Source organism: Mastigoproctus giganteus, chromosome 4, assembly GCF_048544385.1.
Source record: "Mastigoproctus giganteus isolate SK-2022 chromosome 4, ASM4854438v1, whole genome shotgun sequence".
NCBI classification, from domain to species: domain Eukaryota; kingdom Metazoa; phylum Arthropoda; class Arachnida; order Uropygi; family Thelyphonidae; genus Mastigoproctus; species Mastigoproctus giganteus.
The window spans coordinates 73,774,493-73,798,941 of NC_143578.1; the positions used below are offsets into that span (position 1 = coordinate 73,774,493).

Below are 24,449 nucleotides of genomic sequence, written 5' to 3' on the forward strand. Positions count from 1 at the left end.
CTGTGCGAATGGGACAGTCGGGCAAGAAGTGAACACTGGGAAAGGAAAGTGTGGCCACCAAGACAGTCTTTGACAACAGGTTCAAAGAACATTAAAGACAAGCCACTAGTAGATCAAAACAAAGTACTGTTTTGATACTGTGTTTAATGAAATAGTTCGTTCAAGTCCCGAATAAAGAAAGAAATTGTTTGACGTATGTCTGCACTAAATTCCCATTGCTTAAATACGAAAATAATCAAAGCCGGAATTTTTGGACCTCAAATCCACAAGCTGGTGCTAACTCTGTCTAAAGAATCCATGGACCAAACTGAAAGGGATGCTTGAACTGGCCTTAAAAACGTAGTACACATTTTTTTGGGAAACAAACACCCAGATTATGAGACAATCATGAGTAATATTCTGGAGAAGCTCAGAAAATTACTGCAATATGAGTTAAGTACATTTCTTGCACTCTCATTTCAACTATTTCCCAGAAAATTTAGGTAGTTTAAGTGAAGAGGAGGGGGAAAGATAGCATCGGTATATAAATGGAATGGGGAAAAAAGTACTAAGGAGGATGGAATGTCAATATTATGGACGACTACCGACTGAAAGCTAAAAAGAGAAACAGACACCGAAACTAATTGCCAGAAATGGTCAAAAAGTCACAGGTTTAATCCAGTCTATTGCATAAGAAATCCAGTTTCTACCATCTATGTTTGACAGGAGGATTGTAGTCTTTAATTTTTCTATTTTTAAGTATTTTATCGGTATTTTTCTATAAAAATAACCAATTTGTAAAATCTGTTAAAATACAAAATAAAAAAGCACTTCCACTAATATTTTCGTTTTTTTCTTATTTGTAAAATTTTTGACGTGATACATGAAATGTCTAAAGTTTCCTGAAATTGAGCAAATTTCAAGTAACTGTCGAAATTTCCATTAAACTGTATTTCAGATTTCTTAACAGCAATAAAATATCGAGAACTTTTCTTAAAATGTAGATCGGTGTAATTGATAATGGTATTGTGAATAATCCGAAACGTTGAAATGCAGGTTGCAAAATTATAAATTTTATTTCAAAAGAGAAAAATATTGTATAATTTTTTCATATAGAATATTTATTTCCTATTAAAACTTCGCTTTTAATTGTATACGCCAAGTTTCAGTAGGGAAATACCGACAGAATGCGTAAAGGACGTTTTCTTCTAGTACACTATTTTAAATCGTTTCGGACTAAAAGTATCTCCCTCTGAATTCGGTAATAAGGGGGGTTAATGCCCTGTTTCACGAGCCATTAGTTATTTCAGCGCATTCATCCTTGAATTCAAGGGAAGTGGTTAACTTTTATTGTTATTATCATCTCATACTGATAGACAGACCCCCAACTATACCGAGATAATGACGACAATGACCCCTTCCAACAATGCCATGAGATTAAACATTCAACTTACAGTCTGCATTAGATTAGCATTATTATTCGTCATTCTGAAGCGGATCCTGGCTTCCGCTCATTACACAAATTATCACCGAAGAAGAATTGCCCGGATTTGACGCACCACGTGCTCTTCATTCTTCCCTTTGCGTTTTCAAGATGCAGTGGGAGAATTGGGGGAAAGGGATAGGGAGGAGATAAACGCAATCGCGGCACGCCACTTCATTTGTAGCTGATTTCCGGAACTTCGTTATCTAGTCGTGAGGAACCTTGGTCAGTGGGGATAAAAACGGATGATGTCACGGGCCGCCAACAGGCACCGTTAAAGGTGGTAGGTTAAGGGTCGCATTAACGGTGATGTGCTTTGGAAAGTGAAACTCTTCCCTTCAGCCACTACTTCCTCCCCCCTTTCCCCCGACATGGTCACACGTATGACCCATATTCTCCATCCAAGTGGCTGCCCGTCTTCCGTGCTACCCCATTTCGGCGGGTGATGCGGCGGAGAGAAGGCCTGAATGAGGAGCATCAAGTGGGACTGTAAAAGAAAGGCCTTCAGAAAGATTTAGACTTAAGACTACCCATCATTTGTGTTTCAGCTGTTTCTCGATAAATGCCAAGGGCGTGTCAGGTGAGTTATTTGTTTACCTTTTGAAGTTCCCACAGTTCTGTCAGATTAGATACTGTCCTTGCACTTGTCTGCATTAACACCCTTAATGGAAGTGAAGGAAACAATACAACAAATTCTTTTATTGTTCATTATTTAATAATAAAAGTACCAAGGGGTGAAACCTTCTATCGCCGACACTACACCGATTATTATCCGCTGGAAATAATGTTGTTTGTAGTAATTTGTGGGAGGCCTGAATTATTTAATTATGTTTTATTACGGTTAATTATTCTGAAAAAATGATTTAGACATTTTTACTTATTCCTCAACGAAGCAGTATAAGAAATCGGCATATATGTAAATCATTAATTTTTAGATATGAAAAAGTTATTTTACTAATCACTAAAGTTAGTCGAAACATTTTCTCGCTTAAAAAAATCTTAAAGATATATTTCGTTTATTTATTTATACTGTATACATTTTTCTCTCTCATTATTAATTTTTTTACCTTATTTTCAATCACTTTATTCTTGTCTATCTAATCTTATTTTATCATTTCTTACTTTCGAATTTAATTCTCGGAACAGTTCTGTTTAAAAGGTATCACAAAGAACAACCAACCTGGACTTTTCCTTCAAACACTACGTTGCCATTCCCCAATGCACAGAGTAACAATTATAATTTAGCGAAATAAACTTTATTTTGCTTCCTACAGACGGCATACAGAAGTATGTTTCAAGGATTGCTTAAAAAAGTGGTGCCAAACACTGCCATGTATTCACGACAGGAATCACGTAATACAAGTAGCTTATTAAAAATAAAGACAAACAGCAGCGACAATTTCATAAGCATACAAGAATAGGAAAGTTTATTCAAGGGACAGAGGAGTGTAATCGAGTGCTGAAGTTGCTCTGAACTGTGTTTATGAAGCAAAGTCAGTCCTGTTCTAAGAAACAGTGCTGCGGATCTTGCAGAATGATCCCATATGTAGAAGGCTGAAACTGCCGGAACATACCCTGTTTGATCTTGCGAAACAAAACTTTCTAACTGAGTAAAGGAATATATATAAAGTGCTTGTAATAAAAATTAAAAATTTTATATTTATAAATAAATTTCATATAAGTTAATGAATAAATGTTCGTCCTTACAGAATCGATGTCACGATTAGCGCACAAACGCCCTTGCACTAAATTATTGCTAAAAGGTGGTAAATCTGAATCTTAGGTTATTGAAACTCGGATCATAATAATCTTAATATTAAATAAAAATAGCATTTAAATTCTACGTGTTTAGGTTCATTTATGATTTTTTCAAATCGGTTGTATAATTTTTTCCACATTGGGAAGTGTGCCACTAACAAGAGCTGCACTTCCCGCAAGTCGCATAAGTACCACGGGTTGGCCGCCCCTGGTTTAAACGAAAGAAATTGAAATAAGCAACGAAGTGATTAATCCGATACTCGATCTGCTGAGTAAAACTCCAGGAAAACCGCTATGTCGCAGGAGCAGCAGCGATTGTCAACACAACATGCAAAAAACCCAATATTGCTACACAGAAAAGGAACTAGTAAAACACAAAGGAATAATGATGACCACGATCTTCGAGGAATACTAACTGACAGAGAAAAAAAGAGCTTTGTGCCACGTCATTAGAAAAAATAAATCTCGTGTCAAAGAGGATTAATGATATTTAACTCATATGCGGAGCTCTCAATTCCAAACCTTTATTAGAGAAGCAATCAATACTGCACTGAAAGCCAAAGAGAACTGACTTGGTTGTCGTGCCGGAGTATAAAAAAACAGAAAGGGAGTACAAATTAATCTTAGGGTTTTACGCTTGGTATGTTCTTGAAGTCCCCAAATTAAGACAAGTTAACATAGAATGTCTTAGCACTCTGTAAGGTACAAAAGACAAGTGTGATTAGTTGAGTGGTCAAATGAAAGTGCAGCAGAACACGCGTTTGATGCCTTGTTACATTTAGTTTAACTTATACTCATTTGAATGGACCGTGGTTCAAATCCGCATTACTGCTAAATACGGTTAACGATTGTATATATTGTTGAAATGATTAACTGCAAACCCCTATGACCTAGTGGTTGTGCCAGAGTATAAACAAAACATTTTTAAAGCCTGCAAGAAAAAAAAAACTCTGTTAAAAGGTTTGAATGAAAAAAAAATAATAAAAAATAACCTACATATCCTTCCCATCAACTTAAAGGAGAGAACAAACAGGAGCTGGCTAAAAGTCGGATATGTACACTGGTGCTCAAAGAAAATGCATCACCTAGGAATTTCACACTTCTAACCCTTTTTTCGCGACGGTATGTTACATTAATGACTAGCATCACAAATAGAAATATAAACAAAAGATATTTATTAACAGTTAAGGCAAAGCTAAGTAATATTTGACAGGTTCTCTCAAAATATTCCAAAATGAGCATTTGCAACCTTTATACAATAGTTTTGGTAACCACGACAATTATGGCTGAAATGTTATCAGAAGTCCTCAATTTGCTTCAGTTTATCATTTTAAATGGAAAACAATGAAAAGTTCACCAGGTGCAAACTAATATTTAGTTGAACCGCCTTTTGCCCTGATGACAGCAGCATCCTAGAGGCATTGACATGATCAATTTCTGAAGATAATCAACTGATAGTTCGTGGTACCAAACACGAATTATGGCTTCCTGAAGTTCACGAAGGGTCTTTTGTTTCTTTTTGGCAACTGCAGATTCCACACGATGCCAACAGTTCTCTATAGGATTCAGGTCCGGGCTGTTTCCTGACCAGCTAACAGTTGTAATGGACCATTCTTCCAACCATTTTTTCACCTGTAACAAATGTAAACACATTACTGTCGAACCTCTAATGCAGAAATGAAGCTAAAGTAACTGCAGAAGTGCCTACTTACACTTTTCGCCGATGACAAAGAGAAGAGTCGTCTTGAAAGATGTCGACTGATTACAAGGCACTCTATAAGCAATATGGCGGGAAGAACATCCTTCCTCACGTAAAGCAACAATAGCACTCTTTCTTTGTGGTGTCAACTGCACGTAACTCGCCATCCTGACACAAGCATGGAATGACTACATCTCTTGCAGAGCGTGCTTATATAGCTGAAAGTAACAGCTGATGCAATATTACGTCATCACCTACGCGTGTCAATTTTAACTGATACAATCTGTAAGAAATATTGCTATATACATACGTTATTCGGACGACAATTACAATTTTAAAGGGTGATGCACTTTCTTTGAACACCAGTGTATAAGAGTTTAGCTTTATTTGGAATAGGCATAACCCTGTTACACTAAAATATCGAAACAATATACTGTATCAATCTTTGTTAAATAAAGCAATAATTATATCTAACATTAAAAAAATGAAGAGATCTTACTACAAAAGAAGGAATGGTATCAAAATTCACGTGAGATATCTCAGGAAGGTCTTAAAAAAAAAAAAAAAAAAAACAACGAGTTTTCCGTACACGAGTCTTTCAATTCTTCCACAAAAAAGCCACTCAGAGTACGCTTTTGGAGAACATAAGCAACCTGTCAGCAGCAGATCGCTCATGCGCCACTGTTCAACAAAACCAGAATGCTGATGGTATAAAAAATAAAATAAATTTTCTGTTTATACTCCGGAACGACCGCACGGTCAGAGAAATTCACAAGGTAGAGAGAACACAAGAAACAGCACCGTATTCAGCGATCACGGGCTTGAACCCAGGTCACTCAAGGCACGTAAACTTATGCACCCGCGAGCTTGACCACTCGGCTAAGGCGGCCTCACAAAGCCTTTACTGTTTTCGCTAGAGTTTTATAAAGAAGTCTGAGAGAATGTAACTATCAGTTTTTTTTTTTTTTTTTTTTTTTTTTTTTTTAACAGCCGTGTTGTCACTGCTTATTTTGAACAGTCATTTTACTTGGGCCACAAACAGCTATTATTTTAGGAGGTTTGAGTGGACAGCGTAAAGCAAAAATGCGAGTTGGAGTGTATAAGTATTTCTCGTACACGGCAACAAAAATTTTGTTGATACTGGTTCCTTAGAATGGTTGCTCAAATGAATGGAAAACTATTACATATTAAACACAGAAAAAACTTTACGCTATTATTGTTTTTATCGCGGGATAGGTCACGGAACACTGACAGCCGACCCTTCATAACAAGAACTGTTTAGGATGTAGTTTATTTATGGTTAAATTCCGAAATAACTGCATATATTAGAATTGTCACTCACTTTCGCTGAGAGAAACTTGTTCTGTTTGTGATGGAACAAGACAAAAGAAATATTTTAAACTTTTCAGACGGGAACATTTTCAACATTGTAGACGACATCTTATAATACTGAAAGCTTATCTGTTTCAAAAGCTGAAACCTGCTTGATACAATTAGTCATCTAATAGAAAAATCGTGCTGAAGAATGGTCGTTAATCGCGAATCGGCCTATTTATTACAGACTACGACATGACATACAAAAAACATATCGTGTCATTATAATATTGGTTATATATTGGTATCTAAAACAGAGTTGCTACAAGATTTTCACTTAACATAACCTAGTACTATAAACTACTCGGTTATGTTAACGGTATCTGCAGGATTTCCTATTTATTCTGAACACTCCTTACTTTCTTTTTCTGGTGCATTTTTAAACAGAAAGGATATCGGCGAATCTTGTACATAACCAAAATACGAATGAGCACATAAACCTTGGATTGGCAATCAACAAGTGACTTTACAGACAAGCACCGAAGTCGATTATTAAATTCTTTTGTTCTCATTCTATCTTACTAGCGCGTTTCTCTATTGTGCAACAAGACATCCCAACGCTTCCGTTGCCCATGGCCGTGACCTACGTATGAATGTTCATTATAAAAGCTATTCACTTTAGCTGTAAATTTCTAACCAATGAGCCTTGAATGATGGGCGTTGGAAACGGTTACATTCCTTTTTTTTTCACTTCACTGGAATCCATCTTTAAGTTATTAAAGGATAATTAACCGTGGCTGTCACACGTGCACACAAAACGGAGAGACGTTGCATAAAAAACTTATTACTAAAGCTTTATTTATTGGAAGAAGTCGTTGGACAAATATTATTCTTATCACAGGGCTAAGGTATTGTCTGATGAATGAATCCCTGCCTAACGGAAAACCAGCCGTAATTAACATCTGACAGCTTATTTCACATAACATTCCAATGCTGCCCTCAAAGGAGAAAACGTATTTCAATAAAGATTCCCCAAGATTTCCCCAAGAAACAATAATTAGATTCTTCTATGGAATTTTAAAGGTTACCACTGAACTGTTAGCATACATCAACGTGGAAATAAATTAGGACCATAACGGGAAAAATATGATAAGGGTAATCTGAAAATAAGACACTCCGACACACACAAAATAACCGGCACCTACAACAAAGATAGCATTGTCTTTTATTGTCTTGGCACGGTGCTAATTAGACAAATGACTATGCATTGCGTTGTTATCAAATGAATAACGATGCATTTCGGGCAAACTTTCCTTTATTTTTATACACTATTGTTATAGCGTTTTGGAGGCTATTTTAGTACTAGTATTAAGAATTAGCAATGGCCATGGTGCAAGAAAGCCTATGGCTTTCTTGCACCATGGCCATTGCTAATTGCACTTTCTTGCACCATGGCCAGTGCTTAGTGCTTATGCTGCACTAGCCAAAAAATAAAATAATAAAATAAATAAAAAATAATAAAAGAAAAGGAAACAGACAACCTATGCGTTTATCCAACTCTGACCTTTGAATTTCCCCCAAACTGTCAGCCTCTACCACCCATGTAGGCAACTTATTCCAGTAATTTATAACTCGCTGGCTAAAATAAAACTTCCTGTAATCTAGCCTAAACATCTCCCCTCATAACTTGAAATTATGATCCCTAGTTCTAGAATCATATATAACCGTGAAAATTTCGCCCTCATTCATTTTACTTATGCCTCTCAGAGTCTTAAACACCTCAATCAAATCTCCTCTAAGGTGCCTAGTTTCCAAGATGTGCAACCCACATATTCGAAGTCTTTCCTCATACGAAAAACGCTCTTTTGCCGATTTAACAAGGCGAGTTACTCGTCTTTGCACCCTTTCAAGAACTGAACACAGTATTCCAAGTGTGGTCTAACAAAAGCCTTATATAATGGGATTATGACGTCCTTATCTCTACTAGCAAATGTTCGATAAATCATCGATAGGACATCATGGGCCTTCCTTGCAACCTGTCTACAATACTCGTAGAACTTCATGTCTGACCGTATCGTAATATCCAAGTCCCTTTCTTCCGCTATTGGCTTTAGTTCAACTCCGCCAAGTGTATTTTGTTTTGTGTAAGTTACGCCAAGTGTAAGTTATTTTGGAGTTACTGTTCCCCCAGGTGTAAACCTTGCCGCATTAAAGCATAGCTGCCACTTTTCTGACCATCCCTGAAGTCTATCTAGGTCACTCCGAAGAAGCTCTGCTTGGCGATTATCATTAACTACTCCCAAAATTTACATCAACTGCAAATTTATACATCACGCCCTCTGTCCCTTCATCGATGCCATTTATGAAAATCAAAAACAGCAGTGGTCCTAATACTGATCCTTGGGGAACTCCACTTCCTATATCAACCCAATCTGAGGAATAACTATTTATCACAACCCTCTGCCGCCTGAATTAATCCCCAAATGGGAATCCTCTTTTTGGGGGCTATTTTCATTATTATTTTGGTGTGTAATAATTTTGGTGTAATAATTTTCATCATTATTATATTGCAGTGATTTGCATGAAAGCTGGAAACCTGCATACTAATGTACTATGTTCGCTTTTTTTTCACACCTTCATCGATTTTTTTTTGTTGTTTAAGAAGAATGAAAAATTTTCAAAAAGATTTTATTAATTTAAAGTAAACATATCTTGAGTATTACTGTATAAACGTAACAAATGTAGTATGTTAGCATAATAATGATGTTATTAACAAAATTTTATTGATGTACGTTGGAATGAAGCACACAGAAGACACCGATTACTGACTGTTCATGGTCGGTTGCGAATGCAGCGATGAATAGCTAGGCGCTGGATTGTTAAAAGTTCGAGTTAAATATGAAATAAACGCCACCTGCACCGGAAACGATTTCTATGAAGTATATAAAATCGCACGATTAACGATTCCTAGAATTTAATCTCTATCATCCCTTTCCCAAAACCAAAAATCATGAAAAAGGTGGGCTACGTTCACGTTTAACTGTCTTAGAAGCTTTAAAAAAAAAGACATAAGCGAGAAAAAGTGTTTTAAATGGAAGGATTATGTAAAAAAAAAAATACCTGGCATAGGATTGACCATGGGGTTCATTTCAAGTCATCCTGAAGGAGGACTGCTTGGCAGTGGTAATTGACCAATCTCCTGTTCGCTCTTCACATCATCTTCTAATTTCGACGTAAACTCATTTAAGAAAATCAGAAACAGGAGCAGATCCAGCACTGATCCCTCGAGGGTTTCCATCACTTCTAACATTAACCCATTCTGAGGTGGGAACAATTAATTACAACCGTCTGCCTCTTAAACGTGTAGCCATACCATAATCTATCATGTTTAAATCTTGCTAGTGATCCAAGTATGTGTCAGCTTATATAATAATCTGCTGTAAGGGAAAGAGTCAAAAAGATTTTATTAATTTAAAGTAAACATATCTTGAGTATTACTGTATAAACGTAAAAAATGTAGTGTGTTAGCATAATGATCTGCTAAAGTCTCAAATAAACAACTCTTGTATCCAACTCATAAACGACAATAGAAGACAGATATGGAGGTCTAAGTCCTTTCTGTGATGATGCCAAGCCGTTCCCCCTCCACAACTACTTCAGCATGGAAATAAGCTGTTGGCACATCCTTAAGTAGCCTTAGCCATATTCTAATAGCAACTCGGACTTGGAGGTCTAATTTATTGAGTCGGCTAGCCGTGATATGCCCGAGTATGGAGAATGGTAGGGAGAAAGTATACTGTATATTCTCCGTACAGTCATCGGAGGGAATGAAGGCCCGCTGGCGATTGTCAAAGCGGAAAATTCTCATAATCCTCTTAGTCAATATCTTGTGATATAGTCTTACCACTACTTAGGCCGCAGTGATAGGTCTATATTCACCAGGCGAAGTGGAGTTGCTCTTCTTAAGAATCAAGATGGTATAGGCCTTAAAAAGAGATTGGAGTAGAGTATAAAGTAAAAGAGAAATATGCAGAAGGTCTATACCGACCTGAATGGAAATACTTCAAAGCTGATTAGGTGAGATTTCGTCGGGCCCAGGATAGGCGGAGAGAGAGAGCGGGATAAGCGGCTCTGATCTCTTCAGAAGTGATGGACTTGAAAAGCAGTCTTGAGCATCTTATCGTCAGTGGAGATAGAAGGAGAATATCTAGGCCTCCAAGAGTCCGCCGAAGACTGGAACATGTTAGTCCAGTACTTCCTGAACTCGGAAAACTCCACAGAAGAGGGAGAATCAACATCATCATCCAAGACGGCATGAGCACATCTCTTCCGATTTTTGTTATACAGCCTTTGGGTCTTAGAATATTCGTTCTTATGTATGCGCCTTCGGGACTGCCTTTGGTTCTCATTCTCTGCTGGAGGCACCCTCCTTCTTCCACGACGTCTGACAGTAAGGTCAGGCAGTATAAATATATCGGTCCAGCTCACTGATGTCAAGCCTATCACCAAGAGCTTCAGCAAGAAGCTCTTGAACACTCCATGGTTGTGTGCCGTGTCAGGGGGAGCCGTTAGAGATCTAATAATTGCATCTCTTAGAAGTGTTTTTGATTGCTCAGGAGGGGAGCTCTTTTATACTTTTTCCTCGGCTATTGGTGCCATGATGTTGGCAGTAGCAGTGTTTGTAGTGGTCTGCTACTTGATTGGCAAGAGAGGTCATGATCCTCTCGTTTCATCCACCCTCTCCAAGTCATGATCCTCCTGTGACATCTGTTGTAGTAGATCGGCATACGACCGCATCTTCCTTCGTGCTTTAATTAATGGAACTGAGCAGTGAGGGAGGACCATTTGTAGCAGTTGATTAGTGTTTCTGGCCGATGGATAATTCTTGCTCAGATCTAATTCTGCTCGAGTAAGTATCATTACTTCTTCGTCGTTCCATCGAGCTTTGACCCGGATGTGTCAATTCGGTCGTTAGCTGCAACAGGGTGCGCGCGCCGGAAGTGCACACCTAAGCCTGATTTAGTAGTAAAATTTCTATTATACATGTCACATATCCAAGATAGAGCAGCAGATAAAGTGTTGGAGAACATCAAACTACTAACCATAACAGTCTGATGCATTCCCGCCCTACTTCCCTCAAAATAATTGGGTATATGCAACCCTTACTCGACTTCAAGCTCAAAAGTTGATATTTCTTATCCTTCTTTTAACTAACCTTCCCCCATATCAAATTTATTTTGAGATGGTGTGGGGGGGGGAAGGGTGGTAGTAGAACTAGGAAAAGTAGTAGTAGTAGAACGGACAATAGTATTTCATAAGATTCATCAAGTTATATTCAAGTAATGAAGGGGCTTGACAGTGGTCGTTGACCACTTTCCTTATCTTCATATCATCTACAAATTGACATTTCAATGAAAACTACAAGCATATCATAGTTTGCATATCTACGAAGATACGAAATTCGCATTATGTCCTTTTTTTCACCCTTCAAATCGTACGTGTGAAGGAGAAGAAGTGAAGGTTTCTAAGAAGGGCAATTTGATTTCCTCGTTTAGTATGGCTATATTCTTAAATTATATAAAAACAAAGCCATTAAATGTAGAGATAAAAGGAAGCGTACAAAAGAAATTTTGCTATTGCGCAATACATATGATAATTTTTCACAGCTGATATCCCATCAAACGTCTCTCCTGGCTCAATCATTACAGGATATGATTACTCTCACTGCGATATATTCCCAAGTCGAGTTTATTAAGCTGTCAAGAATGGCTCGAAATACTGCATTCCATTCTTGTGAGAGTTGCAGGGTCATCGGCGGATCATGGGGAGTCGCAGCATTATCTTAAGTGAGTAGTCCGCAATGTTGGGTGAAATGACAGTGCAGTGACGTCGTCTTACATTCTGACGAATGTAGGAATTGAGTCAAAGTTTCTAGGCGTATCAAAATAAGCCTAAAAACGGAAGCTTCCAACTCGGATGTCGCGGCACATTCGTTACAAAACTTTAAAATAGTATCGCTAAAATTCCGTAAGTCCAATTTAAATTAAATGTTTACAATTTAATATAATTATCTATTTGTTGAGACATTGTAATACATTACCGCTATGTGTAGCGAATAATAATAATAATAATAAAAAAGAGGGGATGGGAACCTCTGGCCTAAAAAATGGTCTACTTCCCTCGCCGTGTGCATTAAACAATGAGAACTTCAGTTTCTCGATATGACTGCTCGTAATTTTAGTGCTGTGACCTAAGGACATCCAAAAGTGAAGAATTCTTAAGTCACGTTATGTATATCAGAAAATTGTGTTTGGCCCAAGCTAAATGCACGTTTCTTATGTATAAATACTCTTAATGGGAGGTCATTAGCACAAGTATGACCGTAAAGTTTGCCTTCGGTTAGAGTGGGAATGGAAAAGACGAGGATACGAGTCATCGGGGCTATTTCTAACCGCATACAAACAGAAAGAGCAGGTTTCTTTAGCAGGGAACAGAGTGTTTACTTTGAACAGTAACGAGGACATTGCCTTAAGAGCATGGATGTTATCCGAAAGAGACAATTCAACGAAAAAGAAAATCTATAAGCAATGCGGCGCATAAATCCTGAAGTAACACTGATCCAGAAATAGCTAAAACTAACTATAAAAAAAGGAGGACGATGACTAGCGGTATAATCTCAAGTGCATACAGAAATAACGAAATATTGCAATGGCAGAAATACTTAAAATTGCTCATTTAGAAGGAAATTACTATGAACGGAATAATTCTGAACGATAATTATAATGATACCAATTGGTGTTGTTTTATCGAAATATTTCGTATAACCAGATTCATCCTGTCTAAGTACGCCCACGCGCAAGCCTTATTTGCAGATAAAAATAAAATGTATCGCTGTTCTTTCTCTTGTAGTTCATTTCCAGGCTGTAGAGAGTGAAGTCTGCAACTAGACACTGTCGACTATCGGTCTTGCCACGTAAATTCAGACTGTAAATGAACAGCGAGTATGAGCAAGATCTTCACACGATGCCGGAAGACCCAGACTCACGTCTACTACTCCTACTACTGCACTTTAAGCTGAACAGTACTACTAGCAGTTTACAACATGTTTCAAATACCACATATTTTCAGTTCGAGAAAAAAAAAATAGTGAAGGAAACCTACGTACATATCCAGCTACAGACCCACACCAAACAAGGGAACTACAGCCAAACGGAATTGAAATAACAGTCCTTCAACCTACTATCCATGTTGTTAAGACCCTAGACTTTTTCTGCAAATGGACGCTCACACACTGGTCAAAAGGTTCATAAAACACCCTTCCAGTCAAGTCATGTCAATGAAGCCTATGACTGTATTATATTGAAAACTTTTATTAATCGTGTATTTGGAAATGGTCTTCATCCGCTCTAACCTGTTATTAATAACCACCAATTATTAAAATCTTAGTATATTTTATCCAATCCATCTCTTGTTACTTCAAAGAAGCTAACAAATTATATATGTTTTGGTTTCCTGTTATTTATGTAAAATATCATCACTAAGTAAATCATAAGTAATTAATTATTGTAACATATTTTTTATATAGTCTATTTTTCATAAGGTATTTTTTATAAATATAGTTATAATATTCACCCTCCTTGTCACTTAGTCTCCTATACGTTTAGATTTCGTCTGCGCGGATAGCACAGCGGTTATAATCACCACAATCTCCACCCCGGGTTGAAAGGGCCCAGGTTTGAATCCCGTCAGTGATTCGAGGTACATTTATGGGCTTTTTTTTTTTTTTTCACAGTGTTGCTGAGTTAGTCGGTCTTAGGAGTGGATAGCAAATTTTTTCCTGCCCAGAAACTCGGGTTTTTCGTCCAACAAAACACGCAAATCTACCAGAGAATACACGCAATTTGTATAGACATATTTCACATGGGCAAATGAGTTCGTTCTTGGGTGTCCCCAATATGACAGTGTTTTATACGTTTAGATTTACTTGTATTCAGAGTTAAAAGGGTTCGAACGTTTTTCCGATTACTTTTAAAAAACTGACTGTTTTTGTTAATGTTGATTTTCATACTGAAATTTTAATTTGCACTTTTGATAATTTTTAAAGGAAATGATCGATAATTGGCCAATTTATTCGAGCTTGTCAAATTTCGGCATCATTTATTGTCCTCTTTCAAAGATTCTACTGATACCAATATAAAAGTGAGCCTATGTGGTTTTATCTTTTCATTATATCCAGCTTGTTGGTATGTGCTTTATAATTTAATATAAGGCCTTATATTATAGTATGACTTGATGTGCAAAATCCGAATGATTTCGTAAATACATCTTGTGTCACACTTCTTAGAGAGCAAAATTAATAACTATCAGATAATTGCATGATTCATTGAGCCTGGAAATGTCCCAGTTATAGTATTTTCCTGTGTTACTACTAAATTCAGAGAACACGCATTTCTGCAGAGCATCTGAGTTTTCGAATAATGTTTTGGTCCAAGAGAGAGAGAAAACATTCTAACGTATTTAGTAGCCACACCGTTTGAATCACTGTCACTCAAAGCACGCGCACTTTTGTACCCAAGTGCTTGACCACTCAGCTATGGGGGCCGTTGTTTGCAAAATTTTTCTTCTAATGGGTTGGAAGCAATCAGAAGAAAACTTGGAATTGTGCCGATTTGTTCTAATTAATTGTTGGGAAGCAGAAAAATTACAGCGCATAAAATCAAAAATCGTAATTTTAAAATGTTTTTCTTCGTAAAACAGAAATATATCACCCATTAATTTAAATAACAGAGGAATCGAGGGGAGAATTATTTTTGAGAAGTACTCTTTTCGAGATGCCCAACGGGTATCAACTCGACCTCTGAGAATTATTGCTCAACAAATTTTGTTGTTATTTGGGGAGTTTGCCATGTAGTAGGCAGCGTTATCATCATAAAAATGTGTGGTGTGCACCCGCCCTGAGTCGTGGAGAAGGTGGTTTTCAGAACAATAATAAACTCAACGTTTTAAATGATTATTATTTAAAACAATAGTTATTTTTCTATTTATATATATTAAAAATTGTATTAATTTTATATTAAGTAATTATCTAACGGCCCATCTTACCTTTAAGCAAACAAGGCAATTGACTAGGGCTTGTAAAGTCATCGGGCCCGGTCCCCTAGAATCATAAAATAAAATTTTTTATTTACAATTCAAAAAATACAAAATTCTACCATAGTACCCTCTGCCACTGAGAGAACTTTAAAAATACGGATAAGGAGATGCCAACTGTTCTTCCTCGGCGATTACGGCCGCACAAAACGCCTTCTTCCGGAAACTTTAAGAGTTACCTTCGTACTCATTCTGCACAATTTTCATTTACCATCGATGAGTCCGTTGAAGCCTAGATAAGTGCACGAACCGAGTTATTGCTACTTGTGTGGGAATGCTTGTATACACCAGTGTCTGACATTTTCCAGGGGTCCCGACTTTTACCTATCCGCGACCCGAAAATTATACATTACAATCACACGCTACCATTGGCGCCATGACTTCACAAAACGGCACCAAAACCTATTCATTTATTATCATTATTATTAATCCAAAAATATTAAATCTCATTTAATAATAAACATTTTTACAGGGGCCCAAAAATACTTTTGCCTAGGGCCCTCATATCCTCAAGTTAGACCATGCTAAAGGTCCTACCATAACTAATAGGTATTAAGTAATTATAGTGGCGGACAATATCTACATCACTTGCGAATTTTGCAAATAATGTGTTTTGCGCTGCATTGTGGGTTGCAGAAATGTTCGAAATGCATTTGTTAGATGGGATATATATCTCTGTGAATGAAATCCAATTAAAAGACTCCACCTGATATGGGTGCATAAGTACACGTGCCTTGAGTGACCGGGGTTCAAGCCCGTGACTACTGAATACGGTGCTGTTTCTTGTAACCTAGGGCCCTCATATCCTCAAGTTAGACCATGCTAAAGGTCCTACCATAACTAATAGGTATTAAGTAATTATAGTGGCGGACAATATCTACATCACTTGCGAATTTTGCAAATAATGTGTTTTGCGCTGCATTGTGGGTTGCAGAAATGTTCGAAATGCATTTGTTAGATGGGATATATATCTCTGTGAATGAAATCCAATTAAAAGACTCCACCTGATATGGGTGCATAAGTACACGTGCCTTGAGTGACCGGGGTTCAAGCCCGTGACTACTGAATACGGTGCTGTTTCTTGTAACCTGTCTATCTTGTGAACTCCTCTGACCGTTTGGTCGTCCCGGAGTATAAACAGAAAATTTATTTATTTTATTAATTACCATAAATATTTTCCCAAAGGGTAAAATGCGTAATTAATGGAAATATGAGAAATCATGCAAATGGCAATCATGACAACCAAACTTACATTTTATTGCATTTAAGTGTAGAAACTGAAATGACAAGTTAACGTAATAGTATTATGTACTATAAATCAGCAAAATAAGTCCTCAATATTTTGTTGTTTCTCCTCGAGCTGCAATTACAGCCTTGCAACAATCTGGCATAGAGTTAATCAACTTCTGGATATATCGTTGCCCAATTTCGTGGTACCACACCCTTACAATGCTCTCCTGATACTGAATCTTACTTGTTGGCTTCTTCTGAGCAATTTTAGACGACAGTATGTACCAGCAATTTTCAATAGGGTTCAAATCTGCACTGTTTCCGGGCCAGTACAACACTGTAATGCCAGCATTTCTGAGGTATGACTAAGGGAGAAAAAAATTGGTGTATGTTTCATGCTTTATGAGACAAGAAGAGAAACTCGTTGTTAAATCTAAATAGCATAAAACTTACCAATTTTGCTGTGTGGCAAGGTGCTGAGTCCTGTTAAAAAATGCAGTTTTGGACGTCTATGTGGCGATTCCTAATAACGAGTTTCAGACACTCCTCTAAGATAAGTGTAGGTTTCTGCATTCACCGTTCCGTTAATAAACTTAATTCGCCTTAGCCCTTTGCTTGTTATGCATCCCCAGACCATCTGTGAACTTTACAGTCGGTGTTATGGATTCAGGATGTTATGCCTCCGATTTTCGTTTTCTAACATATCGCTTCCCATCCGAGCCATGCAAGTTGAATTTCGATTCGTCAGAAAAGATGACGGTGTCCCATTGCTCTTTTGTACATGAAACGTGCGTTTTAGCCCAAGCAAGTCGCTTCTTCCTCATTTGTTTTGTCAACAAAGGCTTCTTCTTGGGTCGATAGGCATACAGACCACATTCCGAAAGCCGTCTTTGGATAATTCGTGCACTTGTTTCAATACCAGAGGCCATCTCAAAGTCTAGTTTTAGATCAGGAGCAGTAGCATGGCGATTACGAGGGCATAGCCATTTCAAATATCGATCTTGGGAAGGCGTTGTCACTCTCTTACGGCCTGATCCAGGTCTTCTCTTCACATCACCGGTTTCACGCTTTAATTTCCGCACCCAGAATACTGTTGACTGGTGGCAGCCTATTTTATCAGCGATAGCAAGTCCTTCCTGGGACGAGCAACAGCTATACTTTTTTTTCTTGGTTTCAACTGAACATATGGAGACATGCTTACACCTCCGCAAAACAGGATAACTAATGAGCGTGTATACCCTTCCAATGGCGTATTTATAGAAACGGCTGATGCAATTACTGTATGATGCAATAGAAGCATTATCTGATGCAATATCTTTGCTTTGCGACAAACAAAATGACTGTAATCAAACAACATCTTATACTGCACTAAAAATGTTACTTTTTTTAAGGTGATGCAGTGTTTTTGCCTGCCATTGTAGATCTGTTTAAGTAATTATATAAGCGCACATTTTTGGATAAAGAATCCAGCTCAGCCGTAGTCTTGTGATAACTGCGCAACGGAGTTCAGTATCCTATTAAACAAAGCCCACTAACTAACAAATTTTCGTTATTCATATCGTAACGTGTCTATGACTGCTTGGCTATGATCGTTCTGTTTAGTACACCATCAAAAGTTAAATTAAAACTATATAATCTTAGATAGCAGAAAAATATGTATTTGATGGAATTCTATCAAATCTTTTGTGGAAGAATATTATTATAAGATTTTATATGAAACTTGTAAAGAAATGTCACTATTTTAACGAATTATAATCTTGGGATTATAACTACAAACCAAGGGCCAATAATAGACCCATTTATTAAAGATTCTTCCTACAGCCAAACATCTCTCATACTAATTTTAATTCAACTCCTTAAATATCCCAGACATCCTCAATAGATTCAAGTCCAAGAGATGTGGCAATCACATATCCGAAGAATATCTTCACTTTGACCTCCATTTGGAAAAGCGTTATCCATCATGAAAATGGATTCAGAGGCACTTCTGAAAATAATGACCTAGGTATAGGGAAGAGACCCTTGAGCCCTGAGTAAACGTGGCTTGACAAACAGGTCGCAATGGACTAAGAAATCCGGCTTGGCGACTAGTATTTTACAGGTCAATCTAGCGACTGTGAGGTTGTTTACGATCACTGTGATCTGTATTTTAAAAAGACTGGTACGACTTTCAACCAAACTACGTTATGATAAACTCTTAGTACAGACGCCAGACCATCGATTGCATTATTTTACGGAATGAATCTCGTTGGTTGAAGAAGCGTAACTAGGATTATTCAGCTTTTATTAAAATGGCGTGAAAATTAAAGTTACCCAGAGACCATTTCGTAATTTCTTATTCAACGTCGATACGTATCAAAGAATTTAATCAAGTAAAGAAATCGAAAAGCTTTTAATTTTTACAGTCTAGTCTTGAACAACTTTGTCGAGACTTGTTTCTGAGTATTCAGAGTGCCTTCCTCAAAGATTATTATTATTTATTAATTAATTCATTAGGATTTGCCAGTGCCACTGCGTTGTACTGAGTGGTCAGTGTTCCACCACTGTGACACGTCTGTTCCGCTGAACAGCGCATGTTGGATTCTGTAACTCTAGCTGTGGTTCTTCCACTTGATCCACACTTGATTATACACGAAACACCACCGGGCAAAGGCGGTAGTGTCGGAGATAGTCGATCCTACTAACCTGGCTCCAACGACCATCCCCAATTGGAACTTGTTTAGATCACGTCTCCAGCTCATTCTTCGCGTGGAACAGAGGTATGCGGAATGTTGTAGTACCCTGCTCTACCCTTACATAGAGACAGTGCACTAACGAGGGTGGTAGCGTAGAAACTGCGCATGAAGTTATGGTTGGAGATGTTCCTAATGCAAAGATATCTTATTGTATTGTATATTGATTGACATTTTTTCTTTTATATCTTACTGTATACCCTAGTTCTAAAATATACTTTATTCTTTAAATCAAACACTTCCTGAACTGCTTTATATACTAGCTAAAGCCAGGAAAAAACCTACGGGAGAGTCAAGGTCATTCACTAACTTCTCCCAGTCGCACGCTCGCTACAGTACCACCTGTTCTTATCAAAACTATTGAACTAAAGTACAATGCCTACTTTCAGTATTTCACTTTGCAGTCGATACCACGAATTATGTGAGTGGAAGATATTATACAGAGTGAGAGAGAGAGAAGGGTTGGGGGAGAGCTAGTGAACGATCCTCAACCGCCTGTTGAATTTCTTCTTCTAACAGAAGTTCTCATAATAAACGCACTTTCAATGAATAAATATTTTCCTCATCTGCTTAAAGAAGTCAATCTTTTTCATTACAGGAAATAATATGCCATCAAACACCTGGTGTTTCATATTTTTCTTACTTCCACTATTCATAAAGTCAGTGTTAATTTTCCTTAACTTTGCTGTGTCTTATGTGGTCAATGCCCATACATATTTCCGTCTTAGTATAAATAACACAGATGTTCATTAGTTTATCCCATTTCTGTCATACAATCATCCTGACAATTAAACAGAAACAGAAGATAAGGAAAAGATCATTTAAACTTCACGATATGGGGGATTTATTAATAAGCACATTAATGTCATAGAAAAAGCTCATCAGGCATGGAGATTCCTTTACGGCAATAAAACTAGGCCAAGTACCACGAGAACATGTAAGCTTCCATAAATTAATTCCAGCAATTAAGAGATATGAAAAAAAAATGGCGGTGTTTACAATAGATGATTATTAAATAAACTTTCCTTGTGTGCGTCGGACAGTGTAACCTAAGAGGCCAACGTAGAAATTTCTAAATACTTAAAGTACTGTATTTAAATTCTCTGGTATAACTTTTCTAAATTTTTTTTTTTCAGTGAAATCTGACGTGTGCCACAATAAGTCTGCTCCCTATCTCATTTTTTTAAATAAACTTTCTAATAATAAAGATAAATGATGGACCTCTATGATGTGAAGATATCATCACACAAAAGGTACAAAAATTGTAAGCGAAAACAGCACTTCTGGCTACATCAGTCAATGAATTTATTTTGTCAGATTTTCCACCCTGACAGCCCGTCGAAGCATATTACATTCATTTAAATGCTAAACAACTGACATGCTCCTGAGTCATCGCTTTAGAACCAGTTAGCAGAAGGTTATTCCAAGAAAGATTAATGATATGCATACAATGCAAAAGCAACAGACAGCTTGTAGTAATCGTGGCGTGGGTGGACAGGAAGGTGAATCTCCAAACGTACTTAATGTTAGATTAGATAAAATGTCACAAAAAACGGAACGACAAGCGAGAGAATACTTAAAAGCACACTTATGCACTATTTTCTTCAGCCATTTAGTCCTGGATAGATTTACCACTGTGTAATCTGACAGTAAGCTATAATTGAAGGTAAAAAAAACGAACGCCAGGAATAATCGAAAGCATTTAACTATTTTTTAACGCATCATCTTAGATTCATTTGAAAGTCAGCGCAAGTAAAAATTGAGAAAAAGGCATGGTAGACAATGTACCGAAACTTAACGCAAAAACTAAGTAAAAGAAACAGTAAAATAAAAGAATATACTCCAGCAGAGATGTCATGGCCGATGAGGTTTATAGGAAGTGAAAGATGGAATACGTCAAAAGTAGCCATTGATCACTGTTCACAGAGGTTACACGAGGGTCAGGCGTCCTCCTATACAACTGCATTAAAAAAATAAAAAGTACAACTGACTTCACTGCAAGATTATGCACGAATCGTAAACCTATTTATACACAATAGGCAACAATTTATGTTTCCGGAAATTCCCGTCGGATAGTTAGGAAAACATAGAAGTTAAGAACCTGTTTCCGCTACTTGATACATTTAGAATGACAGGTATGGATACGTCGGACTTTGAGTTAATAGACAAATACTTTTCTGCGTATTAAATCAAATTATAAATACAGTGAAATAAAATAAAATATCTTTAGTACAGTTTCATCTTACCGAAGAAATTGCCAAATAGTTTCGTCCACCCCAGTTTTGTGTAGCTTAACGTTAACGCACTTCGGCCTTGAATCAGTCTACCAGTGAGAACGAAATCGGGATGATGACGTTAGGTGTATTTCTATTCTAACTACGTCAGGTAAAGCCAGAGCACTGTTTAACAGACTGAAGTCTCAAACCATTAAAAGATATACGAACGAGATCTTATCCAAGTGCAAATTGCCACACTTTACCCCTAACTCTGAACCAGATTCCAACTTCAATCCAGTTGAATGGATCAACCATGTAGCCAGATTTCAGGACAACCGTACACAACTATATGATTACTAAACAGATTCCGTTTCAACTGGTGAGCTGTTTTCCATCCAAATCGATCGAGAGCAGCTCCTTCAATCCATCAACTCGCTGCGTCCACCATGTACTGCTGGCGTGGATAAAGTCCTGCATTTTATTGTAAAGTGTCTCAGTTCATATATTCTTGATCCTCTGCTCTACTTGTTCAATTGCATTCTCTCTCATAGTGTTTCCTGAGTCCTGGAGCAAATATGCCCTCACCCCACTACCAAAAGTTCAAGTACCAAACCAGCCGAAGCACTATATATCGATATCCATTACATCCACGCTCCTAAAGCTACTGGAAAAAGCCCTTCTACCGCACATAACACGTCAACTTCTTCCGCAACCACTAAAGCAATTCCATTATGTTCTCCCCAACAGATCAACTGTCTCCAACTTTCTGGCAGATTAAACGACAATTATAAATGCATTTGAGTCCAGAGATCATAAAAGGTGGTTGTTTATGCCAATATCGAAGCTGCTAACTAATTTCTTCCGAATAAAAGGAGACGTTCTCGCTTTTCTGCATTCACTCTTCCGGAATAGAACAATGTACCCCACTCATCGCAATGCCTCCTACGCCCCTGATCCATCCATTCAGGCGTGCTGCAAGGCGGCGTTTTATTGGGCTACATAGTGAACATAATGTTTGGGGAGGGGGCGATACCGGTGGTTTCCCACAATTGCGCCGTAAATACTCTTGTGAAGTATACAGTACTCTTCAAAAGCCAGACAAAAGTATTGTGTTGTATGTGAGAAGTATTGTTGGGTTCTGTTATTGTGCTCTGGCTTTTGGCCACTCTCCTTATTCCATTTGTGTGTAACAGATGATGCAATTACCTACGCCGACGATATAAAGCTCAATTGAAATAACGCGATCAGCCAACAGAGGAGTGATCAAAACGGAAATCAGTAACAAGACCATAGCTCTCTCTATCTCAACCATTTCGGTCTTAAACTGAACCACCAAAAATCTGTAATTATGGTTTTCTGTCTGAAGCAGTCTCACACACTCATACAGCCCTCACTAGAGGGAGCAGTTCTTCCAAGTTGTGACTAGAGATCTCTGTGTAACTTTCGACCCAAAGCTTAGGTTCAACTGTCACATTTAATCTGTTCTATGCAAGATAATTCGAATGCGATGGATTGCCGGTCAACATTTATATCCTTTTACGAATTCAAAAATTACAATAAAATATCTGCAAACCGTTGTGTATTCCTCTGTTCGGTACGCCTCTCAAATATGGGTTCTGCAGCACCTTCTCTCATGAAATCTATCCTCGTCAGCGAATACTGGATACTGAAGTGGGCAATCCACAAACATCGCCTTCCCTCCTAACAGAGGACCACCAGCATGGCCCATCAACTTCAAATCCCACGGCTGCCTCAAATAATCCGCATGAGGAGAACTGCAACCAATGAACAGACCATGAATCGTCAAACTAATAGAGTAAGCTTATCTGCGAAAGGATCTAAACCTAACAAACACTTCCTAATTCATTTCACAAATATACGTGGTCTGAATTCTAAACTCATGTGTCCATTTCCGCTTACATTCTGCCAAACCCCATGTACTTTTTCTGACAGAATCTCAATTATCCGGTTGATTCAACTACTGCTCATTTCAGTTGCCCAAATTATTCGCTGTATGATTCCTTTCACCTCAAAGGGGGAACTTGTGCATATGTCCGTTCCGATATACCCTGTCAGAGACTTAGTAATTTGGAATCGCCTCTTTTCATCTTCTCTGGCTTAAAATCTCTCTACCTCATTCTCTCAAATTCATCGGTTGTCTCTACCGTTCTCCCAACTCCACTAATCACTTGGAGCTCTTTGACTTCCTCTCTTTGCAACTTGACTTTCTGCAGTCCAACTTTCCTAACAGTGAGGTAATTTTCCTTGGTGATTTTAATGTTCACAACTCCAGCTGGCTTCCGTTTTCTAGTCACACCGACCCAGCTGGTCGAGATGCTGAGGCTTTTGCAATTACTAATGACCTTGCACAGACTGTTCATTTACCTACAAGAATACCGGACAATCCTAACCATACAGCGAACACGCTTGACCTTTTTCTCACAAACACTTCTAAGTATACGGTCGAAGTGAGAGGTCCTTTAGGCACCTCAGATCACAACTTGGTGATTGTCTCTTCTCCAATGGAGCCTTTATCTCATGGCTATTCCCAACCTCGTATTGTTTGGCATTACAAGAATGCAAAATGGGATGACCTGCAAGATTTCTTTTCTTCTTTTCCTTGGTCGGATTACTGTTTCAAAACTTTTGATGTCAACGTTTGGTCAGATCGTGTCAGTGAAATTATTCTTGTAGAAATGGAATCCTTTATCGCACACTGCACTTTAAAAACTCGTCCTTTATCTAAACCTTGGTTTTCCAATAAATGTGCTAAGGCTGTTCAAGAGAAGAACGCTGCATGTCGTAATTTGGCTTGTTTCTAATTCTTCAGTTTAATTTTCTGCCTACACCAAAGCTCGCAACAGTTGTAAAGCAGTTATTAATCAGTC

The 24,449-nt window shown here is 37.8% G+C and overlaps 1 protein-coding gene across 1 annotated transcript in view; it reads left to right on the forward strand.

The window, feature by feature from the left end:
• The first annotated feature begins 1,761 nt into the window (after positions 1-1,761).
• Positions 1,762-24,449, forward strand: part of LOC150086835 (cuticlin-3-like) — a 111,579-nt gene continuing 88,891 nt past the window's right edge. Inside the window, exon 1 of the mRNA XM_090371609.1 lies at positions 1,762-2,042. The gene's annotated coding sequence lies outside the window, so the exon portion shown is untranslated. The remainder of the gene's footprint in view (positions 2,043-24,449) is intronic.